Below are 21,363 nucleotides of genomic sequence, written 5' to 3'. Positions count from 1 at the left end.
TGCAGGTTTATCCCTGAGAGACCAGGAGGCACACCACCACACACTCCACACCATACTGTTTTCAAGTGTACTGAGTAAGAGTTGCACAGAGGTCTGTTACCAACAGACTTTAAAAGAAGGGGCATGATTGATCACTGAGCATGATGCAAATCTGCAGATATGGAGGGCTGACTGCATTCACTGTACTGCGCCATTTTGTCTTAAGGGACATGAGCAGCCATGGATTTTGGTATCCACAGGGGCTCCTGGAATGGATCCGTGTAGATACTGAGGGATGACTCAAGAGTTGTAGACAGAAGAGCTAGTAGTGATATTTGTATTTTATCCAATTATTCACCATCAATATACTGTGTCAACTGATATTTGAACCATGCTGCTGAGGGACTGTTATTATTGAACTAGACTCTTGTGAAGGAAATTTATTTGTGTCTAAATGGTATAAAAAGGACTGCCGATAGTTTGTCTGAATGAAGATCCAATTAAGGTTTACTTATTGTAATTGGTTCATGTATCTTATGAGTTCCTTTCTAGATTCTCTCTCCATTTTCTTTCTTTTTTTTTTCATGCAATTTGCTGGTTGGAGAAACCAGGTTGTTTATCTTTTACAGTTTTCCAGAGTCTGGATTTTGCTGTATTCTTCTCTGCAGAGTTGTTTAACAAGTTTCTGTACTCCTCCTCATTTCATGTAAACTAGCGGTTAGATCAACAAAGGCTTTAGGCTGGCTCCTAAGCCCTTTTGAAAAACCGTAATAGGTTTTGATTTGATTTAAGTCATACCTGAATGGCCTAGTGGTTTTCCCTACTTCCTTCAATTTAAGTCTGAATTTTGCAATAAGGAGCTCATGATCTGAGCCACAGTCTGCTCCAGGTCTCTTTTTTGCTGACTGTACATAGCTTCTCCATCTTTGGCTGCAAAGAATATAATCAATCTGATTTTGGTATTGACCATCCGATGCTGTCCATGCATAGAGTCCTCTCTTGTGTTGTTGTAAATTCCCTATGATGAAGAGGATATCTTTTTGGTATTAGTTCTAGGTCTTGTAGGCCTTCGTTAGAGCCTTTCAACTTCAGCTTCTTTGAAATTAGTGGTTGGGGCATAGACTTGGATTACTGTGATGTTGAATGGTTTGCCTTGGAAACCAACAGAGATCATTCTGTCATTTTGAGATTGCACCCAAGCACTGTGTTTCGGACTCTTGTTGATTGTGAGGGCAACTCCATTTTTTCTAAGGGATTCTTGTCCACAATAGAATATATAATGGTCATCAGAATGAAATTTGCCCATTCCTATCCACTTTAGTTCACTGATTCCTAAAATGTTGATGTACACTCTTGCCATCTCCTGCTTGACCACATGCAATTTATTTTGATTCATGGACCTAACATTCCAGGTTCCTATTAAATATTGTTCTTAATAGCACTAGACTTTACTTTCATCATGAGACACATCCACAGCTGAGAGACATTTCCACTTTGGCCCAGCCTCTTCATTCTTTCTGGAGCTATTTTGCCTCTCTTCCCCAGTAGCATATTGGACATCTTCCTACTTGGGAGGCTCATCTTTTGGTGTCATAACTTTTTGCCTTTTATACTGTTCATACTTCCTGATGGCTCAGATGGTAAAGCGTCTGCCTACAATGCAGGAGACCCAGGTTCAATCCCTGGGTTGGGAAGATACCCTGGAGAAGGAAATGGCAACCCACTCCAGTATTCTTGCCTGGAAAATCCCATGGACGGAGGAGCCTGGTTGGCTACTGTCCATGGGGTCGCAAAGAGTTGGACATGACTGACTGAGCAACTTTACTACTTACTTACTGAGGTTTTTGAGGCAAGAATTAAGTGGTTTGCCATTCCTTGTCCAGTGGACCACGTTTTGTCTGAACTCTCCACCATGACCCACTGATCTTGGGTCCCCTGCATGGCATGGCTAGTAGATTCCTTAAGTTACACAAGGCTGTGATCCATGTGATCAGTTTGATTAGCTTTCTGTGATTATGGTTTTCCTTTTGGAGGCCGTGGGATTATGGATCTTGCTTCTTGATGGGAGAGACTGGCTGTGGGGAAAATTGGTTCTTGCTCTGGTGGGCAGGGCCATGCTCAGTAAATCTTTAATCTGATTGTCAGCTGATGGGTGGGGCTGTGCTCCCTCTCTGTTTGCTGTTTGGCCTGAGGTGATTCCATCCTGGAGTCTACAGGCTCTATGGTAAGGCTACTGGTAACCTCCAAAAAGGACTCAGGAGTGACCACAGGACTGAAAAAAGTCAGTTTTCATTTCAATCCCAAAGATAGGCAATGTCAGAGAATGTTCAAACTACCACACAATTGCACTCATTTCACATGCTAGCAAGATTATGCTAAAAATCCTTCAAGCTAGGCTTCAGCAGTATGTGAACCAAGGACTGCCAGAAGCACAAGCTGGATTTAGAAAAGGCAGAGGAACCAGAGATCAAATTGCCAACATCTGCTGGATCATAGAAAAAGCAAGGGAATTAAAAAAAAAAAAAATCTACTTCTGTCTCATTGACTATGCTAAAGCCTTTGACTATGTGGATCACAACAAACTGTGGAAAATTCTTCAAGAGATGGGAATACCAGATCACATTACCTGTCTGCTAAGAACCTGTATACAGGACGGGAAGCAATAGTTAAAACCGGACATGGAACAACAGACTGGTTCAAAATTGGGAAAGGAGTACGTCAAGGCTGTATATTGTCATCCTGCTTATTTAACTTATATGCAGAGTACATCATGTGAAATGCCAAGCTGGGTGACTCATAAGCTGAAATCAAGATTGCCAGGAGAAATATCAACAACAGATATGCAGATGATACTACTTTAATGGCAGAAAGCAAAGAGGAACTAAAGAGTCTCTTGGTGAAGGTGAAAGAGGAGAATGAAAAAGCTGGTTTGAAACTCAACATTCAGGAAATGAAGATCATGGCATCTGGTCCCATCACTTCATGGCAAATAGATGGGAAAAAGTGGAAACAATGATAGATTTTATTTTCTTGGGTTCTGAAATCACTGCAGATTGTAACTGCAGCCATGAAATTAAAAGACCTTGCTCCTTGGAACAAAAGCTATGACAAACCTAGTCAACAGAGACATCACTTTGCCAACAAAGGTTTGTAAAGTCAAAGCTGTGGTTTTTCCAGCAGTCATGTATATATGTGAGTTGGACCGTAAAGAAGACTGAGTGCCAAAGAATTGATGCTTTTGAATTGTGGTACTGGAGAAGACTCTTCCCCTGGACAACAAGGAGATCAAACCAGTCAGTCCTAAAGGAAATCAGCCCTGAATATTCATTGGAATGACTGATGCTGAAGCTGAAGCTCCAAATTTCAGCCACCTGATGTGAAGAGCCAACTCACTGAAAAAGACCCTGATGCTGGAAAAGATTGAGGGCAGGATAAGAAGCGGGTGACGGAGGATGAGATGGTTGGATGGCTTCACAGGCTCAATGGACATGAGTTAGCGTGAACTCTGGGAGGTAGTGAAGGACAGAGGAGTGTGGCGTGGTGCAGTTTGCGGTTGCAAAGAGTCGGACATGATTTAGTGACTGAACAACAATTGGTATGATAGTTTTCTTGCATTTTGCTGTGATGAGCTATCTTCAGCTTAATTGTACATGTTCTAAGCTCACTTGCAGACATGGGACTCACCAGTTCTTCAGAAACCCAGGTTCCTTTCAGTAGGAAATGGTATTTGAAGACCAAAATTTGGTCACTAGAGTTTCTCCTTGCTATAGAATTGGTCACTGGATTGGTTCTTTCAGTGGGTTGAGCTAAGAAATAGATACAGATAAAATACATAATGAAGTTGAACTGAGCAAAAAAGTACATCTCTGTATACTTCGGTTTCTCTTTCTATGTTTATGTCTGTGTCTCTGTTTCTATATCTTCTGTAATGAAAATATGTTATAAGGTCATACTGCTATTTCCCATCCAATTTCAGGACTGTAGGGTTTTTACTTACCTTTCTTTTATCTTCTGTTTACATTTTGTTTCTACCGTGCCAAGAATCCCGTTTCTCAAAAACACTAGCAGTGATAAAAAAAATTAAGGTATTACATAATTATTCTCTGGCTCACCATTTCAAAATAATAGTACCAGGTGGCACAGTGGTAAAGAATCCATCTGCCAGTGCTGGAGATGCAAGAGACGTGGGTTTGATCCTAGGGTGGGGAATATCCCCAGGAGTAGGAAATGGAACCCCACTCCACTATTCTTGCCTGGAAAATCCCATGGACAGAGGAGCCTGGTGGGCTGCAGTCCATGGGGTCACAGAGTTGGTCGCAACTGAGCACGCACACAGACACACCAGCACTACTTTTAATTTCCTTTTCCTATTTATCCCTTGCAGTTTTTTTTTTTTTTTCCTCCTCATCTTAGGGTATATTCCAGAAGATAGGTGCAGGCACCTTTCTTTGCTTTACAGTCACTTGGAATAATTCCTGGCTGTGTGATTATGCTGCCTGCTGGAGATATGTTTAGGTTCCTTTGGTTTTTCTTTGCTGTCTTTTTTTTTTTTCTGGTTCTCTCTGGTAAACTAGTCTGCCTACTTCATTGTTCTTAAGGAGCTACCAAGCTGCTCTCAATGGCTTCCCACCTAAATCTTCGATGTTTCTGAAAATGCCTTCAGGCTTGAGCTTCTGTTCCCAAAGCTTCTGTTCCTTTGGGGAGAGTTCTGTCTTGGTGATGTGGCCTCTCCATTTGGGCTAAGTCTCTGAGTCACTGCTCCAGAGCTAGGGGCAAGCAGTTTCCTACTGACCCAGCTTTATAGCAAGTTATCGAGCTCAGTCTGGTCTTCTAAGCTTGCCTTGCCTGATTAAGAACCTCTGCCCTTTGAAATAGCTAGTGGGAGAGCTCTCAGGGCCAGAGGGTTCTAGGCTGCCACATCTGGGAAGCTCCTCTGCCCTAGAATGGGCACCATGCGGGGAGGGGAGCAGGGTGCCCCCTGACCTCTCCATTGCCCTCATCTCAAATTTAGCCTCTGTGACACAGACCTGCAGGCTGGCAGAGTGTGAAATGGTGCTGGCCCACACCTCTGGGTATGTGGGCCATACTGCAGGCCTAGGCTGTGAACTGGGGGGAAAGGGAACCCCAGCTTCTTGACTGCAACATGCCAGAGTACAGCTTCTGTCATACCAAGCTCAGGAAGGGATATGGGAGCAAGTTATGGCTGAATAGCTATGGACTTTTGTTGTTCTTAATAGACTGATTATATTTTCTTGAATAAATGTTTCTTCATTTGCTGTATACCATTAGTCCAGAGACTTTAAATGGTTGTTTGATCATTTTTACCAGTACCTTTTTGTTTCCCTGAGAGCAGGTCCACAAGTTCATCACCTGCCTATTCCAGAAGGTGTCCTCCAGCTGAATGCTAATTCCTGCGGTTTTCAGCTTTTCTGATCTTTCTTCCCTCAGTTAACTCTTATTTTCCCACTGAATTTGTGCCAGGTGCTGTTCATAGACAGTTCTCATTTTGTTCCTCACACAATCTCTGTGGATGAGGTTCATAATTCTGTGAGGCTCAGAGGTTACAAGTCTTTCCAAAAATCACATCTGACTGGATTATGAGCCATTGGAAGTTTAGATTCATTTCTAATCAGAGAGAAGTCAGCTGACAGTTTACCACAGAAAGAGAGAATCACTTTCTAGTTACAGTTTCCACTTTAGGGAGCTTACCAGCCCTGCATTTCCTTCCCACTAAGTCCCAAACTGCTGAAAATCTCTTCAGAAAAACAGAATGCTCACAGCAGGAAAAAGCTCATGTTTTCTAGCACTACCGAGATCAGACTTGTGGCTATATTACTGATTTGTGATAGTCTTTACTAACCCTGAGGGCTCCCCTTGTGGCTCAGCTGGTAAAGAATCCGCCTGCAATGCTGGAGACCTGGGTTCAATCCCTGGGTTGGGAAGATCCCCTGGAGAAGGGAAAGGCTACCCACTTCAGTATTCTGGCCTGGAGAATTCCACGGACTGTATAGTCCTTGGGGTAGCAAAGAGTCGGATACCACTGAGCGACTTTCCCTCACTCACTCACTCATTAACACAGAACTACCTACTATAACCCAGAGTCTTCAAAGGTACTAATAAGGGCCTTGGATGGACTTGTATCCATAGTTTCTCAGTCTGTTTAAGGGGATGTTGTATGTGCGAAGTCACTTCAGTCATATCTGACTCTGCGACCCTTTGGAATTGGCCCACAAGGCTCCTCTGTCCATGGGATTCTCCATTCAGGAATATTGGAATGGGTTTCCATGCCCTCCTCCTGGGGATCTTCCTGACCCAGGGATCGAACCCATGTCTTTTATGTCTCCTGCATTGGCAGGCGGGTTATTTAACACTAGTTACTGAAGAACTTAACAAAGCTTTTAACATGCAAAGTGCATTTTCAATTAAGAGTAGAATATCATGTGCTATATTTCCCACTTTATTTGGTTGTGCAGACCCATTTCCTTACGCCATTGACACTTTGAGGGAAGATTGGCCTAAAACATTTATTCAGTAAGAAAAGGGTATGAGAAGTCCTTACCAATGGCTGGAAGATACTTGCATATCAACAGTATTTCCATCTGCCATCCTTAGAGTCTGCTTTGGATGATGGTACCTACTTTTTGTCTCAAAGGGAGAACATATGTGCAAATTTTGAGTTGCTGTAAGCAGGGTTCTGTGAGGGTATATCCAACTTCCTGTTGAAGCCTAATCTGCATTTCTGTGTGGAGAACTCTGAAATAACCTCCCAGACTTCCTGTTGATCTTAAGACATGGAGAAAATCACTTTGGGGCTGGTAGTTAACTTTGCCATGACAAGAACACCCTGTTCTATCTTCCAGTGCCAAGCATGGGTGCATTATTCATAATAGGAGTTTAATAAATATTTTAAATACCAAGTTAATGCACAATTCAAAGTCTAGCTTCCCTCCGCAAACAGGGAAATCAGTTCTGAGGAGAGAGAATGAAAGAGCCTTTGCTGTTTGGTCCCCCCATGTGAGTGCCCGGTGGATCTGACCAGGATTGCAAAAAGTTCTGTCCTTCCGAGAGCTCAAAGACCCAGTCCCCGCAAAGCTATCGGAACTGTCTCCACAGAGATGTTGTGGTTTAGTCGCTAAGTTGTGTCTGACTGTTTGTGACCCCATGGACTATAGCCCACCGGGCTTCTCTGTCTGTAGGATTTCCCAGGCAAGAATAGTGGAGTGGGCTGCCATTTCCTTCTCCAGGGGATCTTCCAGACCCAGGGATCAAAGCCAGGTCTCCTGTGCTACAGGCAGTCTCCTTTATTGCAGGCAGATTCTTTACAGACTGAACCATCAGGGAAGCCCCCATTTCTTCACAGAGATGGTAACCTGAAAGAACTAGACCACTGTTTCTCAGAATGTGGGCCTGAGGCCCGTAGCATCATACATTAACTATAAGCTTGTTAGACATTCATGTTCCACTTCCCCAACCTACTGAATTAGAATCACTGGCCCAGGAAACTGTTTTAACAAATCTTTCAGGTGACTCTTATTCACATTAAAGTTTAAAAAACACACTATCCTTTAAGGTAAAAATGATTGCTATGATCTGAATGTTTGTGTCCCCATAAATTCATATGTTGCAACTCTAATCTCAATGTGATGCTATTAGGAGGTGGAGCCTTTGGGAGGTGATGAGGTCATGAGGGTGGAGCCTTCATGAAGAGACTTAGTACCCACATAAACAAGATCCCAGAATGCTCTCTGGTCCTTTTCTGATGAGGATGCGGTGAGAAGAGGGCTGTGTATGAACCAGAAGGCAGCTCTTGCCAGACCCCAGATCTGCTGGCACCTTATCTTAGACTTCCCAGCCTCTCGAAATGTAAGAAATAAATTTCTGTTGTGGTATTTTTTTGTATAGCTTGAACTAAGAGAATGATAATTATCAGGGTGGTGGTTGTGAAAACTGGATGAACATGAAAAAAAAATCTGGAGAATTTGAGGAAACACTGAGACAAAGCCTGTTTCAAACCAATTAAAGAAGAATCTTGGGAGAATGGAGTTAGGTTGTTGATAGCTAAAAGGCTCCTCAGGTGATTCTAATGTGCAGCCAACTGAAAACCATTGACCTTGTATCCTGGGCGGTCAAGGAAGCAAAAGAGCTAGGATTCTCAGGAGACCAGTGGAACACCACAGCAGTGACTAGGGAGACTGAGCTTGTCAACCAAGTGACATTAGATAACCTGTAGCTGCAGCTACAGAATTTTCTACCCAAGCAATTGCAGGTTATGTCATGTTACTTATCAGATAACGTATTTCTTTCCATAGACAAAATATTGTCTCATAATCTAGCTGAGAAAACCGCTTGGCCTTCCCTTAACCCTTTCTTGAAAATTTCCTCAAAATTATCAATTCCAGAAATGAGAAATGAATCTTATCTAATTCCCTGCCTTAATTCATTCTAGAAAAGTGATGATCCATTTTCTTTAAGACTCTATTTAAGGCCTCTTTACTGAGTCTCCCTTTTGATTTGAACAATTAGCAGCCCTCATTCCATCTTAGTGTTACATATGAGGACATAAGTCTCTGCTCTGTAGGTGAGGGTGGTTATGCCAGTGTATGTGAAAGTGTGTGTTGCCAGGGTGGGAGAGGTGGTGTCATAAATGCCTTAGATCATATCTCTATGGACTTTCATGATATTTCTGATTCCTGTGACCTGGTGACTTTGGTTGTGACTCATCTTGACTAATACTCTTTTCAAAAACACTGCACTAAAGGCCAGCTCAAAAACTCTAGGAGCCTGTCCAAGTTTTAGTTGAGGAACAATTCCCCACCCTCAGAGGCGTTCATTGAGCAATTTTTGTTAGCACTTGTTTTCCGAGTTCCCAGATTACTCATTTTGAAGTTCAACTACCCAGAAACTTTCTTCTAATCCCACAATAAGAATCAAACAATAAAGACAATCAGTATCAAGGATAAGGGCTAGCATGTGGGGTGGTCCCATCTTAGCTGTGATGCTATAGGAAAGCAATGGGAGGAGAGAAGCCAGGCAATTGAGTAATCCTATTGGGGCATCCCAACTCCCATCTGAGTAGGTGTATTAGTTGGGCTTTTCAAGGTCAGAAGAAGGAATCCTATATGTAGCATATCACCTTCAGTAATGAGATTTTATTGTCAGAATATGTGAGAACTTAGGGTAAGATGGGAAATTTCCTCATTAGCTGCACAGTTCCTCCTGGTCCCAGGGCCTCAGTGTTGGAATGAGGAAGCACAATAGACTTCTTTCCTATAATCAAAGGGCAGAGAGGTAATGTGTCTTGTCTTCACTCCTCTTGCACAATACGAGTCAGCTTTCAGCTTCTCACTGGGAGGTTCCGCAACTAGAACTGGTTCCCCATATTTCACTTCTTTGGTCAGTTTCTTCAGTATTAGGGATTTTTGACCTGAGGCTTTGGGGATTCACAAACCCTCTGGAATTATAGGCCAAAATGAAAGTCTGTCCCTGTGTGCATTTTCTTGGGAAATGATAATCTATTTCCAAAGGGCCCTTAATCCTTGCTTCAGTTAACTGTGGCTGGTGGACTTTATGCATGGCACATGACAATGTAGGCAGGAATGAGTTCATTGGAATCCTTACCCTCAATAGGGGTCCATGACATGGCAGCAACCGGAGGCTTCAGAGACCCCTCTGTAGCTGGTCACAGAACAATAGGCTGTGTGAGGTAATTCTCTCACCTCTCTAATCTGGATTCTGATGTTTCCTCTAGTCTTTCTGTTAGTCAAAGAAATCCCCCCTTCTGACTGCATGCTCTCATACACCACCCCCTGACTCAATAAGCAGATGTAGAAAACTTTTCTTCTCTGGTTCTATCAGTTCAGTTCAGTCACTCAGTTGTGTCCAACTCAGCGACCCCATGGACTGCAGCACGCCAGGCCTCCCTGTCCATCACCAACACCCAGAGTTTACTCAAGCTCTCCATTGAATCGGTGCCATCCAACCATCTCATCCTCTGTCGTCCCCTTCTCCTCTTGCCTTCAATCTTTTCCAGCATCAGGGTCTTTTCAAATGACTCAGTTCTTCCCATCAGGTGGCCGAAGTATTGGAGTTTTAGCTTCAGCATCAGTCCTTCCAACGAATATTCGAGACTGATTTACTTCAGGATGGACTGGTTGGATCTCCTTGCAGTCCAACGGACTGTCAAGAGTCTTCTCCAACACCACAGTTCAAAAGCATCAATTCTTTGGTGCTCAGCTTTCTTTAGAGTCCAACTCTCACACCCATACATGACTACTGGAAAAACCATAGCTTTGACTTGACAGACCTTTGTTGGCAAAGGAATGTCCCTGCTTTTTAATATGCTGTCTAGGTTGGTCATAACTTTTCTTCTAAGGAACAGGCATCTTTTAATTTGATGGCTGCAGTCACCATCTGCAGTGATTTTGTAGCCCAAGAAAATAAAGTCTCTCACTGTTTCACTGTTTCCCCATCTATTTGCCATGAAGTAATGGGACCAGATAAGGCTGTGGTCCATGTGATCAAATAGGCTAGTTTTCTGTGATTATGGTTTCAGTGTGTCTGCCCTCTGATGCCCTCTCGCAACACCTACCATCTTACTTGGGTATCTCTTCATGGCTGCTCCAGCAAAGCACAACCGCTGCTCCTTACCTTGGACAAGTCACCCCTCCTGACTTTGAACCTGGAGTAGCTCCTCTCGGCGCTCCTGCACCTGTGCAACCACCGCTCCTTGGACGTGGGGTTGCTCCTCTCAGCCGCCGTCCCGACCCTGGACGTGGGATAGCTCTTCTGGGCCACTGCCCCTGGCTTCAGCCATGGGGTAGCTCATCTCGGCCACTGGCCCTCACCTTGAATGTGGGGTAGCTCCTCTTGGCCGCTCCTCTGCTGTTGCAGCCTGGTGCTCTTGGTTGCTGCCCCTTTCACCCATGTTTAGTCTTCATCAAGGTCCCAACATTTCCTTCAACACTTGCTCTACTGAAACCAGCTCCCCACTGAAGATCTGCTTCCTCTGAAGTACTCTCAAGTGGTGGCTGCTTTCTGAAACCATAATCACAGAAAACTAGCCAATCTGATCACACTGACCACAGCCTTGTCTAACTCAATGAAACTAAGCCATGCCGTGTGGGGCCACCTAAGACAGGAGGGTTGTGGTGGAGAGGTCTGACAGAATGTGGTCCATTGGAGAAGGGAATGGCAAACCACTTCTGTATTCTTGCCTTGAGAACCCCATGAACAGTATGAAAAGGCAAAATGATACGATACTGAAAGAGGAACTCCCCAGGTCGGTAGGTGCCCAATATGCTACTGGAGATCAGTGGAAAAATAACTCCAGAAAAAATGAAGGGATGGTGCCAAAGCATAAACAATACCCAGCTGTGGATGTGACTGGTGATAGAAGCAAGGTCTGATGCTGTAAAGAGCAATGTTGCATAGGAACCTGGAATGTTAGGTCCATGAATCAAGGCAAATTGGAAGTGGTCAAACAGGAGATGGCAAGAGTGAATGTCAACATTCTAGGAATTAGCGAACTAAAATGGACTGGAATGGATGAATTTAATTCAGATGACCATTATCTCTACTACTGTCGGCAGGAATCCCTTAGGAAAAATGGAGTCGCCATCATGGTCAACAAAAGAGTCCGAAATGCAGTTCTTGGATGCAATCTCAAAAACGACAGAATGGTCTCTGTTCATTTCCAAGGCAAACCGTGATATTGAATTCACAGTAATCCAAGTCTGTGCCCCAACCAGTAACACTGAATAAGCTGAAATTCAAGAGTTCTATGAAGACCTACAAGACCTTTTAGAACTAACACCCAAAAAAGATGTCCTTTTCATGATAGGGTACTGGAATGCAAAAGTAGGAAGTCAAGAAACACCTGGAGTAACAGGCAAATTTGGCCTTGGAACACGGAATGAAGCAGGGCAAAGGCTAATAGAGCTTTGCCAAGAGAACTTAGCAAACACCCTCTTCCAACAACACAAGAGAAGACTCTACACATGGGCATCACCAGATGGTCAACACCGAAATTAGATTGATTATATTTTTTGCAGCCAAAGATGGAGAAGCTCTATACAGTCAGCAAAAACAAGACTGGGAGCTGACTGTGGCTCAGATCATGAACTCGTTATTGCCAAATTCAGACTTAAATAGACCATTCAGGTATGACCTAAATCAAATCCCTTATGACTATACAGTGGAAGTGAGAAACAGATTTAAGGGACCAGATCTCACAGACAGAGTGCCTGATGAACTATGGACAGAGGTTTATGACATTGCAGGAGACAGGGATCAAGACCATCCCCATGGAAAAGAAATGCAAAAAAGCGAAATGGCTGTCTGGGGAGGCCTGACAAATAGCTGTGAAAAGAAGAGAAGCGAAAAGCAAAGGAGAAAAGGAAAGATATAAGCATCTGAATGCAGAGTTCCAAAGAACAGCAAGGAGAGTTAAGAAAGCCTTCCTCAGTGATCAATGCAAAGAAATAGAGGAAAACAACAGAATGGGAAAGACTAGAGATCTCTTCAAGAAAATTAGAGATACCAAGGGAACATTTCATGCAAAGATGGGCTCAATAAAGGACAGAAATAGTATGCACCTAACAGAAGCAGAAGATATTAAGAAGAGGTGGCAAGAATACACAGAAGAACTGTACAGAAAAGATCTTCATAACCAAGATAATCATGATGGTGTGATCACTGACCTAGAGCCAGACACCCTGGAATGTGAAGTGAAGTGGGCCTTAGCAAGCATCACTACAAACAAAGCTAGTGGAGTTGATGGAATCCCAGTTGAGCTATTTCAAATCCTGAAAGATGATGCTGTGAAAGTGCTGCACTCAATGTGCCAGCACATTTGGAAAACTCAGCAGTGGCCACAGGACTGGAAAAGGTCAGTTTTCATTCCAATCCCAAAGAAAGGCAATGCCAAAGAATGTTCAAATTACCGCACAATTGCACTCATCTCTCACGCTAGTAATGCTCAAAATTCTCCAAGCCAGGCTTCAGCAATACGTGAACCATGAACTTCCAGATGTTCAAGCTGGATTTAGAAAAGGCAGAGGAACCAGAGATCAAATGGCCAACATCTGCTGGATCATGGAAAAAGCAAGAGAGTTCCAGAAAAGCATCTATTTCTGCTTTATTGACTATGCCAAAGCCTTTGACTGTGTGGATCACAATAAACTGTGGAAAATTCTTCAAGAGATGGGAATACCAGACCACCTAACCTGCCTCTTGGGAAATCTATATGTAGGTCAGGGAGCAACAGTTAGAACTGGACATGGAACAACAGACTTGTTCCAAATCAGGAAAGGAGTATGTCAAGGCTATATATTGTCACCCTGCTTATTTAACTTATATGCAGAATACATCATGAGAAACACTGGGCTGGAAGAAGCACAAGCTGGAAACATGATTGCCAGGAAAATATCAATAACCTCAGATATTCAGATGATACCACCCTTATGGCAGAAAGTGAAGAGGAACTAAAACGCCTCTTGATGAAAGTGAAAGTGGAGAGTGAAAAAGTTGGCTTAAAGCTCAACATTCAGAAAACGAAGATCATGGCATCTGGTCCCATCACTTCATGGGAAATAGATGGGAAAACAGTGGGAGCAGTGTCAGACTTTGCTTTTTGGGCTCCAAAATCACTGCAGATGGTGACTGCAGCCATGAAATTAAAAGACGCTTACTCCTTGGAAGGAATGTTAAGACCAACCTAGATAGCATATTCAAAAGCAGAGACATTACTTTGCCAACAAAGGTTCATCTAGTCAAGGCTATGGTTTTTCCTGTGGTCATGTATGGATGTGAGAGTTGGACTGTGAAGAAAGCTGAGTGATGAAGAATTGATGCTTTTGAACTGTGGTGTTGGAGAAGACTCTTGAGAGTCCCTTGGACTGCAAGGAGATCCAACCAATCCATCCTAAAGGAAATCAGTCCCGGGTGTTCATTGGAAGGACTGTTGCTGAGGCTGAAACTCCCAATACTTTGGCCACCTCATTGGGGGCAGGCAGAGAAGGGGATGACCGAGGATGAGATGGTTGGATGGCATCACGAACTCGATGGACATGAGTTTGGGTAAATTCCAGGAGTTGGTGATGGACAGGGAAGCATGGCGTGTTGTGATTCGTGGGGTCACAAAGAGTCGGACATGACTGAGCAACTGAACTGAACTGATTGAATGAGACCAGATGCCATGATCATAGTTTTCTGAATGTTGAGCTTTAAGCCAACTTTTCACTCTCCTCCTTCACTTTCGTCAAGAGGATCTTTTGTTCTTCTTCACTTTCTGCCGTAAGGGTGGTGTCATCTACATATCTGAGGTTATTGATATTTCTCCCAACAATCTTGATTCCAGGTTGTGCTTCATCCAGCCCAGCATTTCTCTTGATGTACTCTGCATGTAAGTTAAATAAGCAGGGTGACAATATACAGCCTTGACGTACTCTTTTCCCTATTTGGAACCAGTCTGTTGTTCCAAGTCTGGTTCTAACTGTTGCTTCTTTATGCACATACAAATTTCTCAGGAGGCAGGCCAGGTGGTCAGGTATTCCCATCTCTTGAAGAATTTTCCCAGTTTGTAGTGATCCACATAGTCAAACACTTTGGTATAGTCAATGAAACAATAGTAGATGTTTTCCTGGAAGTCTCTTGCTTTTTTAATGATCCAACAGATGTGGGCATTTTGATCTCTGGTTCCTCTGCCTTTTCTAAATCCAGCTTGAACATCTGGAATTTCACAGTTCACGTATTATTGAAGCCTGGCTTGAAGAATTTTGAGCATTACTTTACTAGCATGTGAGATGAATGCTCCAGTACATGGAGCATTCTTTGTCATTGCCTTTCTTTGGGATTGGAATGAAAACTGACCTTTTCCAGTCCTGTGGCCACTGATGAGTTTTCCATATCTGCTGGCATATTGAGTGCAGCACTTCCACAGCATCATCTTTAATATTTGAAATAGCTCAAATGGGATTCCATCACCTCCACCAGCTTTGTACATAGTTATGCTTCCTTTGGCCCACTTCACTTCATACACCAAGATATCTGGCTCTAGGTGAGTGATCACACCATCATGATTATCTGAGTCATGAAGATCTTTTTAGTATAGTTCTTCTGGGTATTCTTGCCACCTCTTCTTAATATCTTCTGCTTCTGTTAGGTCCATACCACTTCTGTCCTTTATTGTGCTCATCCTTGCATGAAATATTCTGTGGTATCTCTAATATTCTTGAAGAGATCACTAGTATTTCCCATTCTATTATTTTTCTCTATTTCTTTGCACTGATCACTGAGGAAGGCTTTCTTATCTCTCCTTGCTATTCTTTGGAACTCTGCATTCAAATGGGTGTATCTTTCTTTATCTCCTTTGCCATTAGCTTCTCTTCTTTTCTCAGCTATTTGTAAGGCCTCCCCAGACAGCCATTTTGCATTTTTGCATTTCTTTTCCTTGGGGATGGTCTTGATCCCTGTCTCCTATACAATGTCAGGAACCTCTGTCCATATTTCTTCAGGCACTCTGTCCATCAGATCTAATCCCTTCAATCTATTTCTCACTTCCACTGTATAATCATAAGTGAAAGTGAAGTCACTCAGTCATGTCTGACTCTTTGTGACCCCATGGACTGTAGCCTACCAGGCTTCTCAGTCCATGGAATTTTCCAGGCACGAGTACTGGACTGGGTGGCCATTTCCTTCTCCAGGGGATCTTCCCGACCCAGGGATTGAACCCGGGTCTCCCACATTGCAGGCAGACGCCTTACCATCTGAGCCACCAGGGAAGCCCCGTATAATCATAAAGGATGTGATTTAGGTCATACCTGAATGGTCTAGTGGGTTTCCCTACTTTCTTCAGTTTAAGTCTGATTTTGGCAAGAATGAATTTATGATCTTAGCCCCAGTCAGCTCTGGGTCTTGTTTTTGCTGACTGTATAGAGCTTCTCCATCTTTGGCCACAAAGAATATAATCAATGTGATTTTGTTGTTGGCCATCTGGTGATGTGTATGTGTAGAGTCTTTTCTTTTCTTGTTGGAAAAGGGTGTTTGCTATGACCAGTGCATTCTCTTCAGTTCAGTTCAGTTCAGTTGCTCAGTTGTATCTGACTCTTTGCATTCTCTTGGCAAAGCTCTATTAGCCTTTGCCCTGCTTCATTCTGTACTTTAAGGCCAAATTTGCCTTTTACTCCAGGTATTTCTTGACTTCCTACTTTTGCATTCCAGTCCCCTATAATGAAAAGGACATCTCTTTTGGGTGTTAGTTCTAGAGGGTCTTATAGGTCTTCATAGAACTGTTCAGCTTCAGCTTCTTCGGCATTAGTGGTTGGGACATAGATTTGGATTACTGTGATATTGAATGGTTTGCCTTGGAAAGAAACAGAGACCATTCTGTCATTTTTGAGATTGCATCCAAATACTGCATTTCGGACTCTTGTTAATTATGATGGCTACTCCATTTCTTCTAAGGGATTCCTGCCCATAGTAGTAGATATAATGGTCATCTGAGTTAAATTCATCTATTCCAGTCCATTTTAGTTTGTTGACTGCTAAAATGTTGATGTTCACTCTTGCCATCTCCTGTTTGACCACTTCCAATTTGCCTTGATTCATGGGCCTAACATTCCAGGTTCCTATGCAATATTGCTCTTTTCAGCATCAGACTTTACTTCCCTCACCATTCACATCCACAACTGGGTGTTGTTTTTGCTTTGACTCTGTCTCTTCATTCTTTTGGGAGTTGTTTCTCCACTGATCTCCAGTAGCATATTGGGCACCTACCAACCTGGGAAGTTCATCTTTCAGTGTCCTATCTATTTGCCTTTTCATAATGTTCATGGGGTTCTCAAGGCAAGAATACTGAAGTGGTTTGCCATTGCATTCTCCAGTGGACCACATTTTGTCAGAACTCGACACCATGACCCATCTTGGGTGGCCCTACAGGGCATGGCTCTTAGTTTCATTGAATTAAACAAGGCTGTGGTCCATATGATCAGATTGCTTAGTTTTCTGTGATTGTGGTTTTCAGTCTGCCCTCTGATGGAGAAGGATAAGAAGCTTATGGAAGTTTCCTGATGGGAGAGACTGACTGAGGGGGCAATCTTGTTCTGATGGGTGGGGCCATGTTCAGTAAATCTTTAATCCAGTTTTCTGTTGATGGGTGGGGCCGTGTTCCCTCCCTGTTATTTACCTGGGGCCAAACTATGGTGGAGGTAATGAAAATAATTGGGATTTCCTTCAAAAGTTTCCATACATGCACTTCAACACTCAGTGCCCCAACGCTGCCGCAGGACCCTGCCGACCCAGGCCTCTGCCAGAGACTATGGACACTCATGGGCAAGTCTGGGTCAGTCTCTTATGGGGTCACTGCTCCTTTCTCCTGGGTCCTTGTTTTGTTTGTGCCCTCCAAGAGTCTATTTCCCAGTCCTGTGTAAGTTCTGGCGGCTCTGTGGTGGGGTTAATGGCGACCTCCTCCAAGAGGGCTTAAGCCATACCCAGGTCTGCTGCCCCAGAGCCCCTGCCCCTGCAACAGGCCACTGCTGACCCATACCTCCACAGGAGACACTCAAACACGGTTCTGGCTCAGTCTCTGTGGGGTCTCTGGGTCCTGGTGCGCACAAGGTTTGTTTGAGCCCTCTGAGCGTCTCTGGCGGGTATGGGGTTTGATTCTAAACATCATTTTGCCCCTCCTACCATCTTGCTGGGGCTTCTTCTTTGCCCTTGGACATGGGGTATCTCTTCACAGTCGCTCCAGCACCACACAGTCGCCACTCCAGCACCAGGCAGCTGCCGCTCTGTGGCAGCTGTGATTCTATGGCAAATAAGTTTCACAGTGTTCAAATAGATGCTGTGTGATGACCTTAACAATGGATTCCCTAGTTGCTGCACTCAGTTCTAATTTCCTCCCAAGGATCAAGGTTGAATAAGTGAAAGCCATCCGGGATTTTCACTTTATAGAGAACAGACAGTTTAGATACCAACCTCTCACACTTTGTAGTAAAGATTTTACGGCTGTATATACAGAGAGTTCCAGGCAATCCTAAAGGTTTCTCTGGCCCATGCCTCTGTGCAGAGGTAAGTTTTTACCTCCAACAGGGTTTTCATTATATCTGGTGTTGGCTTAGGTTTCCTCAATGGCTCATTGGTAAAGAATGCACCTGCAATGCAGAAGATACAGGATATATGGATTCACCCCCTGGGTCAGGAAGATCCCCTGGAGTAGGAAATGGCAACCCCCTCCAGTATGCTTGCCTGGGAAATCCCATGGACAGAAGAGCCTGGTGGGCCACAGTCCATAGGGTCACATGGAGTTGGACATGACTGAACACACACACATGGCTGGGTAATGTTTACTCAGACCCAATCATCAGTGTTATCAAAACAAGTGAATAGCGAGTCTAAGACGAAAGTCCAAATGCTTTTCTTCAGTTACAAAGATGACATGGATGACATGAACTCATGTTGTTTTTTTAGTCAGTTATTCTAAGTCAACTCCACTTACCTGTGGATGTAAACAATCACTTTCACAACCAGGGCTCTGCTAAAGTAAGTGGAAAAGAGATTGGGTGTTGTTTTCCTTTGGAGTGACGCCATGCTGGTTCAAATTCAATCTGATGTCATTAACTCTGTAAGTGATTTAACCAGCAGCACCTCACAAAGCTAACCGAAGCCAGGAAATAAAAATATATTCATCAGAGTTTTCAGTTCATTGATACTGAAAAGGTTTAGGACTTGATAAAATGAAAATATTATGAGGGTCTTTACCAATTTTTAAGAAAAATCTGTTGATAACAGGTATGGTCAGTGCTCAATTCCTTTGGTATCAGTGATCATTGCTAATTTTTGCAGGACCTTACTCTTGAAAGTGCTTCCCTGCTGGCTTAGATGGTAAAGAATCTGTCTGGAAGGCAGGAGACCTGGGTTTGACCCCTGAGTTAGGAAGATCCCCTGGATAATGGCATGGCTACCCACTCTAATATTCTCACCTGGAGAATTCAATGCACAGAGGGGCCTGGCAGGCTACAGTCTATGGGGTCACAAAGAGTAGAACATGACTGAATGACTGACACTTACTTTTTACTTTCTCGTGCAAAGATTAATGGAACTGTAATAAATACTCTTAACTTTTCATCCTTCAAGAAACCTGAAGTCTTTTTAAAAAAATAATGAAAATTCATTTCAGTTTAAAAGGCATTTAGGGCTTTCATTTATATTTTCTGCATATGTTTTGGAGGATGGATTATTTTTAATGTTTATTAAGATCAAATCTTTTATTACAATTTTCTATTAAGGTAAAGAAAAAAGCCAATATTTCCATAACATGCTCTACATAAATCTTGAATACAGCTGCAGAGAAGACATACATTTTACTTCTCTTCCTGAAGCTGGAAAGGGTTAGAACAATTCTTATAGTAAATCAAGAAGAAAGAAAACCCTTGAGGCAAGACAGGTCAACACAGCCAGCTGGCTTTATATTTTATCTTCTCAGCATTCTTTTAAAAACTTTTGTAGTTCTGCTGCTGATCCTACCTTTCATATTGCTGTTTGTTTAGTTTTTAAAGGGCTTGGTTCTTTTTATTTGAACACACATCCCATTTGTTGGAAGAACTTCTACTAAATTATCTCATCAGCTCCCACCAAATTTTCTTTTCATGGCTCTTGTTGTCTAGGTTATAAGAACCCATGGCAAACATGAGAGGCCCTGAAGGAATGTGTGACAATCTTCCCGAAACAGTATTTCCTGGATCCAGTGAGATCTTTGCCTCCAGGAAGCGGCAGGGAGAAGGTAGGTTGCCCTGTGCATTGTCTTGCATAGTGGATGGGTTTTTCTTTAAAGTAGCCATGTCAAGTGCTGCCTCAGGGTCTAACTGACACCAAGCTGAGGGGTTGGCAGAATGTTCTTAATGTGATGTAAGTAACTCTCCTGCAGGTACATCTCAGATGGTATTTACCTTATGATTTCCATGCTGTTTAGTACATCCTCTCAGAGCCTAGGAAGTTGTCTGCTATTTCCCTCAGGACAAACGGGTTATTGCTTTCAAGCTTCTTTGCTCTGAAAACAAAAATCATTTTAAAAAGCCTTATTTCAGTGACTAGTTTTATTTCCTCTAATGAACAGTGCTTGCCAGTGCAACTGTGCATCACTGCATTAGGCTAACATGGCCAATGGCACGCATGAGACCCTCACCTGTCCCTAGGTTATCTGTCTTTGAAGTGCAGCCCCTCTTTTAGTTAGAGGGGAACTTGGAGAGAATAAAGAGTCTATTTTCTTGTACTTTTAAAACATAAAGTGTTGTTTTAATTTAAATACTACCATGCACTCACCGGAGAAGGCAATGGCACCCCACTCCAGTACTCTTGCCTGGAAAATCCCATGGATGGAGGAGCCTGGTGGGCTACATACAGTCCATGGGGTCGTTAAGTGTCAGACACGACTGAGCGACTTCACTTTCACTTTTCACTTTCCTGCGTTGGAGAAGGAAATGTCAACCCACTCCAGTGTTCTTGCCTGGAGAATCCCAGGGACGGGGAGCCTGGTGGGCTGCTGTCTATGGGGTCGCACAGAGTCGGACACAACTGAAGCGACTTAGCAGCAGCAGCAACCATGCACTCACAATTTGTTTTTTTTTTTTTTTTTTAAATGATATATAAATCAGAGGGAAAAATATAAAGAAATGCCATCTTCTAGGTTTGAATGAAGCAGGCTTTTTCCTGAAATTAAGGAAATTATTGAGTTTTGTTCATGTGTCATGGAAAGATGGAAGAGTTAAATGCCCAGGCTCTGCATCAGGGGACTTGTTTAATAATGTGATGCACCCTGGGAAAGTCTTCACTTTGAAACTCAATATGAAACTTACTCCTTGCACCAAAAGGATCAGAGAAGAAAGCTAGCTCCCCAAGAAATCTAGGTGGAATGCATTTAATGAACCTTATGATATTGCTGATATTAACCACTTTTGCTCCCCCCAAAAAGAAAAATTTCATATTATTCAACACAAGAGAATCAAGCTTCTATAAGAGGTAGTGTGGCCATTTCCACTTTTTCCTTTCTCATATGCTTGAGCAGAAATTCCCAGCAAGGAGTAAAACTTGCTCTCTTCCCAGGAGAGACAAGAAATTGTTTTTCCCTTCCTCATCCTCTGCAGTATCACAAAATACCTTGAAGTATCCTATGAGATCTCAGCATTATGTCGGCTCTCTCTTAGGATCCAGCCTTCTCCATCCCAACTGGCCTCAACTTTCTCTCCTAATCAAGCCTCATATATTTGCAGGGATAGAGGGAGGTAGGGGCAGACCTCCTGATGTTTTTCTCTACATGTACAAAATTATTTTTCCGTAAGATAAGTTTATTTTTCTCAATTTTTTTTTTTTCATGCCTTGGGTTATGGAACT

General features: G+C 43.0%; 1 protein-coding gene and 1 non-coding gene across 2 annotated transcripts in view; both read left to right on the top strand.

Moving 5' to 3' along the window:
- The window catches only part of CFTR (CF transmembrane conductance regulator), a 318,734-nt gene that overhangs the window by 227,391 nt on the left and 69,980 nt on the right, over window positions 1-21,363 (top strand). Inside the window, exon 27 of the transcript XR_009735898.1 lies at window positions 19,641-19,756. The gene's annotated coding sequence lies outside the window, so the exon portion shown is untranslated. The remainder of the gene's footprint in view (window positions 1-19,640; window positions 19,757-21,363) is intronic.
- TRNAC-ACA (transfer RNA cysteine (anticodon ACA)) lies at window positions 1,602-1,674 on the top strand. The gene has a single exon. It is a non-coding gene; the product is annotated as a tRNA-Cys (tRNA).

Source organism: Bos javanicus, chromosome 4 (genome assembly GCF_032452875.1).
Source record: "Bos javanicus breed banteng chromosome 4, ARS-OSU_banteng_1.0, whole genome shotgun sequence".
Classification (NCBI taxonomy): Eukaryota; Metazoa; Chordata; class Mammalia; order Artiodactyla; family Bovidae; genus Bos; species Bos javanicus.
This window is presented reverse-complemented; position numbering and strand designations above follow the sequence as displayed.